The sequence below is a fragment of the Heterodontus francisci genome, unplaced genomic scaffold (assembly GCF_036365525.1).
Source record: "Heterodontus francisci isolate sHetFra1 unplaced genomic scaffold, sHetFra1.hap1 HAP1_SCAFFOLD_49_2, whole genome shotgun sequence".
Lineage (NCBI taxonomy): Eukaryota > Metazoa > Chordata > Chondrichthyes > Heterodontiformes > Heterodontidae > Heterodontus > Heterodontus francisci.
Window position 1 is genome coordinate 2,693,807 of NW_027140919.1, and position 14,591 is coordinate 2,708,397.

Consider the following 14,591-nt stretch of genomic DNA (forward strand, 5'->3'; position numbering starts at 1 on the left):
AGACAGCTACTTCAAAATCCAAGTAGGCCTGCTGCTATACCCTTTGCTGAAAGATCTGTGTGGCGGCTGCTGCAGACGAATTGCCTTGAACGCCAAACCATCACAGACTATTCATTAAACCCACCTGGAGAGATTTCAAGTTGCATCTGACTATTGGACTCTGGGGCAGCTCACCGACCCGGGAATATGCGACCAGAATATTATGACCATGTTATGTTATTATTCTCAAGAAACAGTTGTAAAGAGAAAAGCATTTCCCCCCGGTTAACTGGTGTTTGAGTGCATATGTATGTGTGCATGAGAGTTAGGAAGAGTTAGAAGTTATAAAATATTTTCAGCTATAGATTTGTTTCATTATTGTTTAAGATTTTGTTTTTTAAAAATAATTGATTTTGTTGTTTAAGAAACCTGGCTTGGTATGCTTTATTCTGAGGTGGGGGGAGGGGGGGCGGGCAGGGGCGAGGGGTGGAAAATTAAGTGTTTAATGTGATTATTTTTCTGCTCGCTGGGAAACTAGGGGTGACGGCATAAGTGTGGGAAATGGGTTCGACAGATGCAGACAAATGCCTGATCTGCAAATTCTTTGACATTCACGTTGCCAAACCCCCTCGAAGGTGCATCTAGACTCCCAGAGATCCTGATCAAATACTGTCAATTCCATGGAATACCCGGAAATATCGATACACAATCCATAACCGGCTATATTTCTATGAAAATTTAGAAGCATCAATATTTGGACTTCGAGTCTCTCCAGGAACACCAGCATCAGGAGTCGGATATGGTACAACCCTGAACTGCAATATATATCCTAATTTCAAAAGATGGTAGTTGGTCGTTTGACTATACATATTTAAGCTTGCTGATCAATCTCTTCCAAAGTAATCTTCTCAGACGTTGATCCATTCTCTCCCTCCCTATCGAGCGGCTGATACATGTCTGTCCCCGAGTTGATGATCTCACTGACATTTGGGAAGAATAACATAACAATGAAACTCTGATTCAAAGCAAAGAAATTCAATTGGGCCCAATGAAAATTGACATTCATTACAGTCACTAAATAAACAAGTTCAGCGAATGATTTTCATCTTTCATATATATATATATACATATATATATGAAAATAAACTTAGCTAGACAAAATGCAGACTGAAATTCTAACTTCCCAGATATAAGTTGACTAACTGTCACACTGGTGAAAACTGCACAGCGCAATGATTACATTGATTCAATAATGTCCACATCTGCCTGCGGATTCTGTACAGAACCATAATTACAATAATGCCTCCCTCTGCTGGTCAATATTGCACTGTTCTTCGGCTGCATTAAAGCAGTAATATGTCCCTCTACTTGTGCATAAACAATTCAATATTTACAGTTATAGAAATGATGAATGCTGAAGACTGAAGAACGTAATTTGATACATTAATATCTGCCTCCATTGATAAGTCCTGGATTTTACCTTTGTTGTGGAATTCTGCACAGTGCACGGCTACATTAACACAGTGATATTCTCATACTCCTTTGAAGTGGTTATACTTACACCATAATGCGTACATGCACTTGCAGATCCTCCTGCATAAACTGTGCCAATGACTCCAACTGATGCAATATTTGCTTTCTCAACGTGGAACCGTACACTCATCCAGTATTTCTGCATTTGTTCAAGATCAAGACAAGAAATGCAAACAACAGCCAGAGAATGAAGCATGAACCAACTAGTGGTACAGATGAGGTTTACCAGGATGTTGCCTGGTCTGGAGAGCATGAGCTATGAGGAGAGGTTGGATAAACTCGGATTGTTTTCACTGTAACGACGGAGGTTGAGGGGCGACATGATAGAGGTTTGCAAAGTTATAAGTGGCATGGACAGAGTGGATAGTCAGAATCTTTTTCCCAGGGTGGAAGAGACAGTTACTAGGAGACATAGGTTTAAGGTGAAAGGGGCAAAGTTTAGGGGGGATGTGCGAGGCAAGTTCTTTCCACAGTGGGTGGTGAGTGCCTGGAACTTGTTGCAGGGGGAGGTGGTGGAAGCAGATACCATCGAGACGTTTAAGAGGCATCTTGACAAATACATGAGTAGGAAGGGATAGAGGGAAACGGACTCCAGAAGTGCAGAAGGTTTTAGTTTAGGCAGGCATCAAGATTGGCGCAGGCTTGGAGGGCCGAATGACCTGTCCTGTGCTGTACTGTTCTTTGTTCTAAACATAAACTTATAGTTTTCATAAATTGACCTCTTTGCATACAAACACAATTATTTTTAAACAAACTGACAAACGCAATAATTCGAATTTACACATTAGATGACCCGTGACTTATCAACTGAACACCTCTCCAAAGATAACACATCGGCAATGAAGTATGTGACCATCCAAACTGATCTGAATTGCGATTGGCTCTCTTCTCTTCTATTTATTCCACCAGCGAATCTCTTTCAGGAAGCTTCCCATGTTTTGGATGCCTCACCACTCCCAGATCGAGCAAGCTGTATAACCTGCCCAATGTTTTCCATTCGTTCATCCTTTTTTTCTGTTTTCACTGGTTAGGCCCTTCAGAAGATGGCGAGCCCGACCAGCAACCCATATATGTACCATCACCCCCTCAGTCTTCAACACGCACCAACTCAGAGATTATCATCCCGCGTGGGAATGATAGTGAGTCAGAGGAGTCCATTTAAGGTAAAGTTCACATCACAGTTGCACAGGACCGACAGCGGTGGAAGGTGCAACAGAGGACTGATGTGACTGGAAGGTAAGCATGGACGCAGGCACGACTGAAGAAGCTGCGATAAACAGTTCATGAACCCATCTTTAACAGAAGGATATTGTAGTTATACCAGTAGATCACGGATGCATGAATTACCAGCCAAGGAGCTCTGCTTCTTTGCTCAGATTATGAAGGCAGTCATATGTGTATTTATAGTGCAAGAATTAAGTTTTCTGCGGTCTACTGTGAAGCATACATATACTTAATATATACTTAGTATACCTAATCAAGACTTAATATCAGTCTTCACTCAGGAAGTGGAAACTGACAAAATTTCTGCAGAAGCAGGGAGAGTGGAAGCAATGGATAGGATAAACATTGAGAAGGAGAGATACTAAAAAGGGGGCTAAGCTTAGGGTGGATAAGACACCTGATCTAGATGAATAGATTCCCAGGCTGCTAGTGGAAGTGTGGATGGCGGTAATGGAAGGGCTTACTATAATCTTCAATCCCCTGCATAACGAGTGGCGGGGGTTGGGGGTATGGGCGGGGTGCCAGAGGGTTGCATAGTGGCAAATGCTTTCAAGACAGTGTGTAAAGACAGTCCTCGCAACTGCAGGCCAGTTAGTTTAGCATCAGTGATGGGTAAGGTTTTAGAAAAAATAATAAGGGAAAAATCTGCACACACTTGGAGAGGTTTTAATTTCTATGGATAGCCGAAACAATTCCGCAACATGCAGATTTTACTTGACTAACCTAATTACATTTTAGATTAAATAACAGAGAAGGTTGATGAAGGGAATGTGGTGCATGTTGTTTTGTGTGGTTTTGAAGAAAAATGATTGATAAGGCAACACATAAAGGTTGGTGAACAAAAGTGAGGTTCACGCAATAGGAAGGTCAGTGTTCAATTGGATCAAAAATAAGCTTCAGGACAGAAAACACCGAATCGTATTAAATTATTGTTTTTCAGACTGGAGGATGGTAGACAGTGGTGTTCCCCAAGAGTCAGTGGAGCAGCAATGTTTTCCTGTTTTGATCTGTATAAATTCTTTGGATCTTAGAATACAGAGTAGAATTTCAAAATCTCCAGACGACACCAAACTTGAAGAGGTGGCAAACAGTGAGGATGATATGAACCGCCTACACCAGGACAAAGATAGGCTAGAAGAATGGGAAGACAGGTGACAGATGGAATATAACACTGACAAGTGGTAGTTGATGTATTTTGGCAGATGGGATAGCGAGAGGAAATATATACTAAATGACACAGTTCGAAAGAGTGTGGGAGGAAAGAGTGACCTGCAGGATCATGTGCATCGATCTTTGAAGGTGGCAGAACATATTGAGAGAGCAATTCGTAAATCATATGAGATGTTGGGCTTCCTGAACAGAGGCATTGAGTACAAAAGGAAGTTATGCTGAACATGTGTAAAGCTCTTTCTTTAGGCTCCAACTGGAATATTGTGTCCAATTATCATCACAACACTTTAGGAAGAATGTAACGGTTTTTGAGGTGATGCAGAGGAGATTTTCCTGAGGATGGAGGATTTTAGTTATAAGGTTAGGTTGGAAAAGCTGGGCTGCTCTCCTTCGAACAAAGGAAGTTGAGGGGAAATTTAATGGAATTGTACACGGTTATGACAGGCTTAGATAAGTTAGAGAACGAAAATCCTTTCCCAGCAACTCGTGGTACAAGGACGAGAGGACACAGCTTGAAGGCTTTGAGCAAGAGATACAGGCTAAATATGATTGGGAACTTTTTTACACAGCGGGTACTAATGATCTAAATCCTGCTGTCCATAAGGGTGGTGAAAGCAGAGGCAATCAATGAATTCAAATTGAAATTGTATGGCAAAGTGAAGGAAATAAATTTGCAGGGCTATGGGGATTGAGTGGGGGGAGTGGGAATGACTGGATAGCTCCGTGAAGAAACGGCATAGAGGCAATGAACCGATACACCATCATTAGAACATAGAACATAGAACATTGAACATTACAGCGCAGTACAGGCCCTTCGGCCCTCAATGTTGCGCCGACCTATGAAACTATCTGACCTACACTATTCCATTTTCATCCATATGTCTATCCAATGACCACTTAAATGCCCTTAAAGTTGGCGAGTCTACTACTGTTGCAGGAAGGGCATTCCACGCCCCTACTACTCTCTGAGTAAAGAAACTACCTCTAACATCTGTCCTATATCTATCACCCCTGAACTAAAAGCTATGTCCCCTCGTGTTTGCCATCACCATCCGAGGAAAAAGACTCTCACTATCCACCCTATCTAACCCTCTGATTACCTTATATGTCTCTATTAAGTCACCTCTCCTCCTCCTTCTCTCTAACGAAAACAACCTCAAGTCCCTCAGCCTTTCCTCGTAAGACCTTCCCTCCATACCAGGCAACATCCTAGTAAATCTCCTCTGCACCTTTTCCAAAGCTTCCACATCGTTCCTATAATGCGGTGACCAGAACTGCATGCAATGCTCCTGGTGCGGCTGCACCAGAGTTTTGTTCAGCTGCAGCATGACCTCGTGGCTCCGAAACTCGATCCCCCTACTAATAAAAGCTAACACACTATATGCCTTCTTAACAGCCCTATTAACCTGGGTGGCAACTCTCAGGGATTTATGCACCTGGACACCAAGATCTCTCTGCTCATCTACACTACCAAGAATCTTCCCATTAGCCCAGTACTCTGCATTTCTGTTACTCCTTCCAAAGTGAATCACCTCACACTTTCCACATTAAACTCCATTTGCCATCTCTTAGCCCAGCTCTGCAGCCTATCTATGTCCCTCTGTAACCTACAACATCCTTCGGCACTACCCACAACTCCACCGACCTTCGTGTCATCCGCAAATTTACTAACCCACCCTTCTACACCCTCTTCCAGGTCATTTATAAAAATGACAAACAGCATTGGCCCCAAAACAGATCCTTGCGGTACACCACTAGTAACTAAACTCCAGGATGAACATTTGCCATCAACCACCACCCTCTGTCTTCTTTCAGCTAGCCAATTTCTGATCCAAAGCACTAAATCACCTTCACTCCCATACTTCCGTATTTTCTGCAATAGCCTACCGTGGGGAACCTTATCAAACGCCTTACTGAAATCCATATACACCACATCCACGGCTTTACCCTCATCCACCTGTTTGGTCACCTTCTCAAAAAACTCAATAAGGTTTGTGAGGCACGGCCTACCCTTCACAAAACCATGCTGACTATCGCTAATGAACTTATTCTTTTCAAGATGATTATAAATCCTATCGCTTATAACCTTTTCCAACATTTTACCCACAACCGAAGTTAGGCTCACAGGTCTATAATTACCAGGGCTGTCTCTTCTCCCCTTCTTGACCAAGGGGACAACATTTGCTATCCTCCAGTCTTCCGGCACTATTCCTGTCGACAATGACGACATAAAGATCAAGGACAAAGGCTCTGCAATCTCCTCCCTGGCTTCCCAGAGAATCCTAGGATAAATCCCATCTGGCCCAGGGGACTTATCTATTTTCACACTTTCCAAAATTGATAACACCTCCTCCTTGTGAACCTCAATCCCATCTAGCCTAGTAGCCTGTATCTCAGTATTCTCCTCGACAACATTTTCTTTCTCTACTGTAAATACTGACGCAAAATATTCATTTAACGCTTCCCCTATCTCCTCTGATTCCACACACAATTTCCCACTACTATCTTTAAACTGCTTCACTCTCCATCCTACTTTTAATACACTCCTTAAAACGTTCCTCTTTGATCAAGCTTTTGGTCATTTGCTCTAATATCTCCTTTGGTCATTTGATCTAAATATCCCCTGTCTTGGTGCCAATTGTCCTTTGGTAATGCCCCTGTGAAGTGTCTTGGCACATTTTGCTACCTTAAAGCTACTGCATAAATACAAGCTGGTGCACTGTGCAATGGCTGTTCCGGACTGATCTTCTGTTCAAGCCTGTAATTCCACTGAATTCCAATTTGACAGGTGTTAGTAGTTCCCCACCACTTTCCCAAGTATCTGTTCTTCATATGTAAGCCTTCGAACTGAGTGGCTGCAGCCTATTCATCTATGTGGGTTTTGACAGCTAATTTTGCATCTAAAGCCCACACGTGACTACTTCCTGTGCTGCGAGGCTTCGATCACATAGTGTGTTTACCATGTGTAGAAGATGAGTAATCTGCAATCTGTCGGCTGTGGGATCAATATGAGGGTGTCTCATTTGGGTTCATTTCTACAACATTACAGATATACCACAAGTACCCAGCTACCCCAAGTCTGCCATACACTTCTCCTCCGAGATCACTGTACTTATGCTGGGGGTAGAGAGACGTTCGGTATGTCCGCAGTGCTGGTTGGGTGATGAATGCTAACACAACTTGCTTTGCTCTTGAATGTCAGGAACCTGCTTCTTTTGGAGGTAACTGGCACCCACCCGGAGTCATGGACAGCTCACCTCCCTCAGTGCTGGGGCGTTCTGTACTAGCCTTCTGAGCTAGGGAAGCAACACTGGCAGTGCACTCCAGTAGTTTTGGTCTTCTTGGCATCATATGCCATGAAAAGTATAGAAGGAGATTTGCATCCACTGTGTGAGCAAACTGTTCATTTCCAGAGTTGGTATAACTGGAACGCTCCTGCAGTTCCCACCAGCCTTAGAGTCCAACTCGTGGCCATTATATTTGCGCCAGGGAATGGTAAGAGCACTGTGCCGTTACATCCCGGGCCCTTTGTTTAAACCTGTGACGATTCACTGTGTGGCTTCCCCCCGGGCCCTGTGTTTAATCACTCTGTGGCTTACCCCCGGACCCTGTGTTTAATCTTGTGACGATTCACTGTGTGGCTTCCCCCCGGGCCCTGTGTTTAATCTTGTGAATATTCACTGTGCGGCTTCACCCGGGCCCTGTGTATAATCTGGTGACTATTCACAATGCGGCTTCCCCCCGGGCCCTGTGTTTAATCTTGTGACTATTCACTGTGCGGCTTCCCCGGGCCCTGTGTTTAATCTTGTGAATATTCACTGTGCGGCTTCACCCGGGCCCTGTGTATAATCTGGTGACGATTCACAATGCGGCTTCCCCCCGGGCCCTGTGTTTAATCTTGTGACTATTCACTCTCCGGATTCCCCCCGGCCCTGTGTTTAATCTTGTGACTATTCACTGTGCGGCTTCCCCGGGCCCTGTGTTTAATCTTGTGACTATTCATTGTGCGGCTTCCCCCCGGGCCCTGTGTTTAATCACTCTGTGGCTTCCCTCCGGACCCTGTGTTTAATCTTGTGACTATGCACTGTGCGGCTTCCCCATGGGCCCTGTGTTTAATCTTGTGACTACTCACTGTGCGGCTTCCTCTCGGGCACTGTGTTTAATCGTGTGACTATTCACAGTGCGGCTTCCCCCGGGCCCTGTGTTTAATCTTGTGACTATTCACAGTGCGGCTTTCCCACGGGCCCTGTGTTGAATCTTGTGACTATTCACTGTGCGGCTTCCCCACGGGCCCTGTGTTTAATCTTGTGACTATTCATTGTGCGGCTTCCCCCCGGGCCCTGTGTTTAATCACTCTGTGGCTTACCTCCGGACCCTGTGTTTAATCTTGTAACTATTCACAGTGCGGCTTGCCCCCGGGCCCTGTATTTAATCTTGTGACTTTTCACTGTGCGGCTTCCCCCGGGCCCTGTGTTTAATCTTGTGACTGTTCACTGTGCGGCTTCCCCACGGGCCCTGTGTTGAATCTTGTGACTATTCACTGTGCGGCTTCCCCACGGGCCCTGTGTTTAATCTTGAGACTATTCACTGTGCGGCTTCCTCCCAGGTACTGTGTTTAATCTTGTGACTATTCATTGTGCGGCTTCCACCTGGGCCCTGTGTTTAATCACTCTGTGGCTTACCCCCGGACCCTGTGTTTAATGTTGTGACTATTCACTGTGCGGCTTCCCACGGGCCCTGTGTTTAATCTTGTGACTATTCACTGTGCGGCTTCCCCACGGGCCCTGTGTTTAATCTTGAGACTATTCACTGTGCGGCTTCCTCCCAGGTACTGTGTTTAATCTTGTGACTATTCATTGTGCGGCTTCCACCTGGGCCCTGTGTTTAATCACTCTGTGGCTTACCCCCGGACCCTGTGTTTAATGTTGTGACTATTCACTGTGCGGCTTCCCACGGGCCCTGTGTTTAATCTTGTGACTATTCACTGTGCGGTTTCCCCATGGGCCCTGTGTTTAATCTTGTGACTACTCACTGTGCGGCTTCCTCCCAGGCACTGTGTTTAATCTTGAGACTATTCACAGTGCGGCTGGCACCCGGGCCCTGTGTTTAATCTTGTGACTTTTCGCCTTGCGGCTTCCCCCCGGGCCCTGTGTTTAATCACTGTGCCGCTTACCCCCGGACTCTGTGTTTAATCTTGTGACTGTTCACTGTGCGGCTTCCCCAAGCCCTGTATTTAAACTTGTGATGACTCCCTGTGCGGCTTCCTCCCGGGCACTGTGTTTAATCTTGTGACTCTTCACTGCGTGGCCACCCCCAGGCCCTATGTCTAACCTTGACACGAATCTCTGTGCAGGATGCCCCGGGCCCGATGTTTAAACTTGTGACTGTTCACTCTGCGACTTCTCCCCGGGGCCCTGTGTGTACATTTGTTACGAATCACTGTGCAGAATCCCCCCGGGCCCTGTGTTTAAGCTTGACACAAACCACTGTGAAGGATACACCCGACCATTGTGTTTAAACTTGACATGAATCACTGTGCAAGTTTCCCCCGTGCCCTGTGTTTAAACTTGTGCCTATTCAATGTGCAGGATCGCCCAGGCCCTTTGTTTAATCTTGTGAACTATTGACTGTGCAAGTCCCCTTCAGGCCATGTGTTTAATCTGGTGACTATGACTGTGCAGGTCCCCCACCCCAACCCTGTGCTTAAACTTGTGACCATTCACTGTGAAGGTTCCCCCCGGGCCCTATGCTTAAACTTGTGTTCAATCACTGTGCCGGAGCCCCTGGTCCCTGTGTTTAATCTTGTGATAATTCACTGTGCATCTTCCGCCCAAGAAATGTGTTTAGACTTGGGACTATTCACTGACCAGAATTCCCTGGAAGCTGTGTTCAAACTTGTGACGATTTATGTGCACGACAGTGCCTCTAATATGGTTTCTTTTTTCCACAACCAAGGATTCCTCCCCACTGTGGGTGACAGGGCCCTCAACCGTGTCCGGTCAATTTCCTGCACCTGCGCCCTCAGCCCTTCCTCTCCCTCCCAGAACCGCGACAGGGATCCTCTTGACCACATTTTCCACTCGCCAGCCTGCACATGCATATGATTATCCTGCGCCATTTCCGTCACGTCCAGCGTGATGCCTCGACCAAATATATCTTCCTCTCCCTGTCAGACTTTCGAGCGGATCGTTCCCTCTGCAACACCCTGGTCCACTCTTCCATTACCCCCGCCACCTCGTCCCCTTCCCACGGCACCTAACCATGCAATCGCAGGATGTGTAATACCTCGCTTTTTATCTCCTCTCTCTTCACTATCCAAGGCCTGAAACACCCATTTCAGAGGAAGCAGCCATTTACTTGTACTTCTTTCAGTTTAGTATACTGTTTTCGCTGGTCACATTGCAATCTCCACTACATTGGTGAGACCAAACGCAGATTAGGTAAGCGCTTTTCTGAACACCTCCGCTCAGTCTGAAAACATGATCCTGATCTACCTGTCACTTGCCATTTCAACACACACCCCTGCTGTCATGCCCACAACTCTGTCCTCGGATTGCTGCAGTGTTCCAGTGAACATCAACGCAAGATCGAGGAACAGCACCCCATTCACCAGTATGGCACTCTACAGCCTTGCGAGCTGAACATTGAGTTCAATAATTTCAGAGCATGACTGGCCCCCATTTAAAAAAATTTTTTAAAGTCCTCTTTCATGTTTACTTTTATTGTTTTACTTTGTTTCATCATTCAATTTTTTCACCATATTCCTGCCCACGGTGTTTATTCCTGTTTGTGCTTTTGGCAGGAGCTTTTATTATTTAGTCATTTAACAACCTCTCTGCACTGACGTGCTGTCTTTCTTCACGCCATTAACACACTCTCTTTGCATTTCCCCGATGACCTCCTTGTCAGTTATTCTCTGTGACCCTCTAACCTATCAACACCTTCCAGTTTGTTCTCTTTTGCCCCACCGCCGCTTTATTTGCTTTAAACCAACCACATTTCTAACCTTTGCCATTTCTGATCAAAGCTCACTGACCTGAAACGTTAACTCTGTTGCTCTCTCCTCAAATGCAGCCAGACCTGCTGGGTATTTCCAGCACTTTTAGTTTTTATTTTATAACCCTTTCTTTAGTCGATTTCCAAACTCAGTTGCCATCCCAAGCTCTTGCCTTTTCTTCTTGCCTCCTTAATTTGTGGCTATCTTTTCCAGAATTCCATGATTGAAGTCCTCCAATCCGACATCCGTCACTGCCACAGTACCATATCAGCTCTTATCAAAATCACAAATGGCATCCTGTGTGACTGAAATAAACATTAACTTTTCCTCCTCGTATTCTCGACCTGTCTGCAGAAATTGACCGAGTTGATCAGTCAATCCTCCAAATCTCTCCACCATCGCCCCCGTTTCTGGAACTGCAATCATCTGTTTCCATTCTTATCATTATAATCATCGCCAGAATATCACCATCAGTAGATTCTATTCCAATTTCTGCAGCAATGTCTCTGTTTATCTCGAAAGGTCAATTTCTCACTTACATTCTGTCTGCCAGTGACATCATCCAAAAACAGAATGTCACTTTCACTATTGGTGTTGAAGACACCAAACTCTTCCTCACCATCATATCTCTCATTGCTCAGTTGTCTCTGGATTGTCACACGGCTTGTCAGAAATCTGGTTCTGGATGAACAACAATGTCCTTCAATTAAATATTGCAAAGGCTGAAGCCAATTACTTTGTTCCTTGTTACAAACTTTACGCTCCAGCCAGAAATCCTTTTCCTGGAAACTATCGATGACTGAACCCTATTTTCCGCAACCTTGGTCATACAATAACCTCGAGATGAGCTTACAACTATAAGCCTGCGCCATCACAATGACCCATTCCTCTTACCCCGTTTCACCTCAAATGCTGCTGAAAACTCATACGTGTATTTATCAGTTCCCGTTTTGAATGTTCAAACACACTTCTGGCCGACGTCCCACATTCTATACTCATATTGTTTCTTCTATTTATATGGAGGAATCTTACTCAATGTGTCCGCTGTCAGAACCAGCTGCTGCCCATGTTCACTGAAGCTCATGAATGGTAACCAGGGAGGAAATATGATCACAAATCCAGGATTCAATCAAACAGCAGTCAGCACAAATTACCTCACCTTCCAGGAATACAGGGTCACATGACTAGGCTCTGCTCCTGGTCAGTTCCATTATCCCTGTCTTCGACTCCAGTTTTTGTCTACCCAAAACCAAATCAGGAGCACAGCCGAAACGGCAGGTATCCCGAGTGCCACAACTCAAGTCCAGACCAGAATAACACTCCAATCCCTGTCCACTACCGTTCCACCAAATTACCCTTGTCCTCATTGTTCCACTGAAATAATTTGAAGAAACTTGGACGACCATATCAATCCTGTTGCAGATGACACCCTTTCAATCACAACAACATGCCAAGCAAGAAATCGCTGTGAACTTACTCCACTCCTCCCTTGTCATCTGTTGTCGAACAGTATTTGCTATGCACCACTGTTTCCGCTGTACCGTCAGCAGGTGTTTCCCAATAAGCTGTATCTAGGGCATCGGAAATTCCTGCACTACATCATTTCAACTCTCGTCTTGTCTTCAAAGCCCGTCTGGAAGTCGATATCTCTCACTACGTGCTCATCAATCTCGCACTATCTATACTTTTCCACTCGCTCTTGATGTCACTCTGTTTTAACCTGCTCTATTATGTCTTCTGAGATGTCTCTTTGGATGTGTGTCGCGCTTTGTTAATGTAAGTTGCCATGGTTGTGGTCGGCGTCCATTTCACTGCAGGTCACCGGTTTCTTGCCACCCCACCCTCTACTGTCTGGGTTCACCCACTTCTTTCCTCATTGCAGTGGAATGTATGTTGGCAAAGTGCATACGCAAAGGAGGAGAGGTTAAAACGGATCATACGAGCCGCAAATGATGGCCTCCAAAGGTCATCTGACATGATCAGTTAATTTCTATACAGACATACTGTCTCACAAGGACAAAATGATACATTCCAGACTAAGAAGTGGCAAGTTCACGTATCCTGAGACAATCCAAGAGGCAATCCTGAACTGAATGGGGCTTACTGAAACAAAGACAGTCATCAAGTAATAAGTCAGTTGATGAATAATCACCCTATTTCCAACTCCATATTTGGGAAAGGGTAATGTGATAATTCACATGGTACGGTAGCCATGTTGGTTTATTTTTATTATTAAAGTGCTGTCTGAAGAAAGATGCAACAGCAGCAGCAGGAAGTGCAGCAAAATCTATGCCTAAATAATTGCAGACTGTAACATGGTGAGGACTACAAGCCTGTTCCATTTCGAACCCACCAATACTGCAAAGTGACCTCGTGGTAACGAGACTACAAGCAACCAAGTTTGTGGCGTGCAGAAATTCTATCCCTTCAAGAGAATCATGAAAGCCACTTCAGCACGTGACTCCGGCTGTTTAACGACACTTCAGGAGGGAAGCCGTCTTTTTCAAAAGGTCTGCATTGTGTCTTTTCGAAAACGAGCCATGTGAATTATGAACTATTATTTTGTTTATAAACTTTAAAAGTGCACTATTCTTTTCAACTGTACTTTGCTTACGTGTGTTTGTGTATGTCGCTGTGTGAGTGAGTGGCATAGTGTTAGATTTTGTGGTGAGTGTTGAATGAACAGTCCAGAGGGTGTGCATTCATGCAATGCAGGACATGTGAAGAGCAGTTCTGGTCTTCAAAGTGGAGCTAAAATGCTCACATGCAACTTGTCTATTCCAAGAAGAATCACAAGAAAAAGAATAAAATACAATGGACACACTGATGGACTGATAATAAAATGCTGCTAATGAGCCAATGTTGCAAATGATTTGTCAATTGAGTATGTATAGCTGCATGCTCTAATTGTGATTAAGAGCAGCTGATACTAATTGTGGAAAGATCAGGATACATATGGAATAACCAGTTTCCACCTGGGGAGGGGTACGGGGGAGCTGGTCTGGAGAAGGGAAATGTAGTCTACACTTATGCTGTATGGAGTATTGTGAATAAACCTATGTGGAAGTAAGACTGGTTCCTGCTTTGTCCTTTGACAGATGCATGTTTACCAAATTTGGTAAATAATGAACCTACATTTTGTGCCTTCCCAGGATCTGATCGTGTAATTGGGATGTTTCATTCTCCTTTGTTGATCTCTGTCAGGGCGAGGGATTTGCCTGACTTCAGGCCGTGCAGGGCTGGTGAACGAAATATTCTATGAGGCTATGAGTCCTTCTCTCAGGGTAATTCAATTCAATGAGGAAACTACTCACCGCAAAGTAAAACATCTGCAATAACTGCAACTCATGTAAGGGAGAGGCAGAAGGAAGTAGACATGTTTTTGCTGACAGATTTGCCTTGAAGTCTTTTTGGGGGTTTGTTGAATGTCAAGTTTGTAAGTGCAGAATTGATCCATCCTGATATTGTGCGAAATCAAACATAAAATCACATAACTATTTCGGAACAAAATGTAAAATTCGGATGTAGGGGAGGAACCGATCTTCCCGAGAATGGTAACGAAATTATTGAAACAGAAAAATGTTTGTATTTACAAAGGACTGAATCTGATTCACCAGAGAGTCCGATTGCTTGATTTCTGTTTGTCATGAATGTGAAATCTGTGGCAGCTTTGTCTTTACAGCCAACT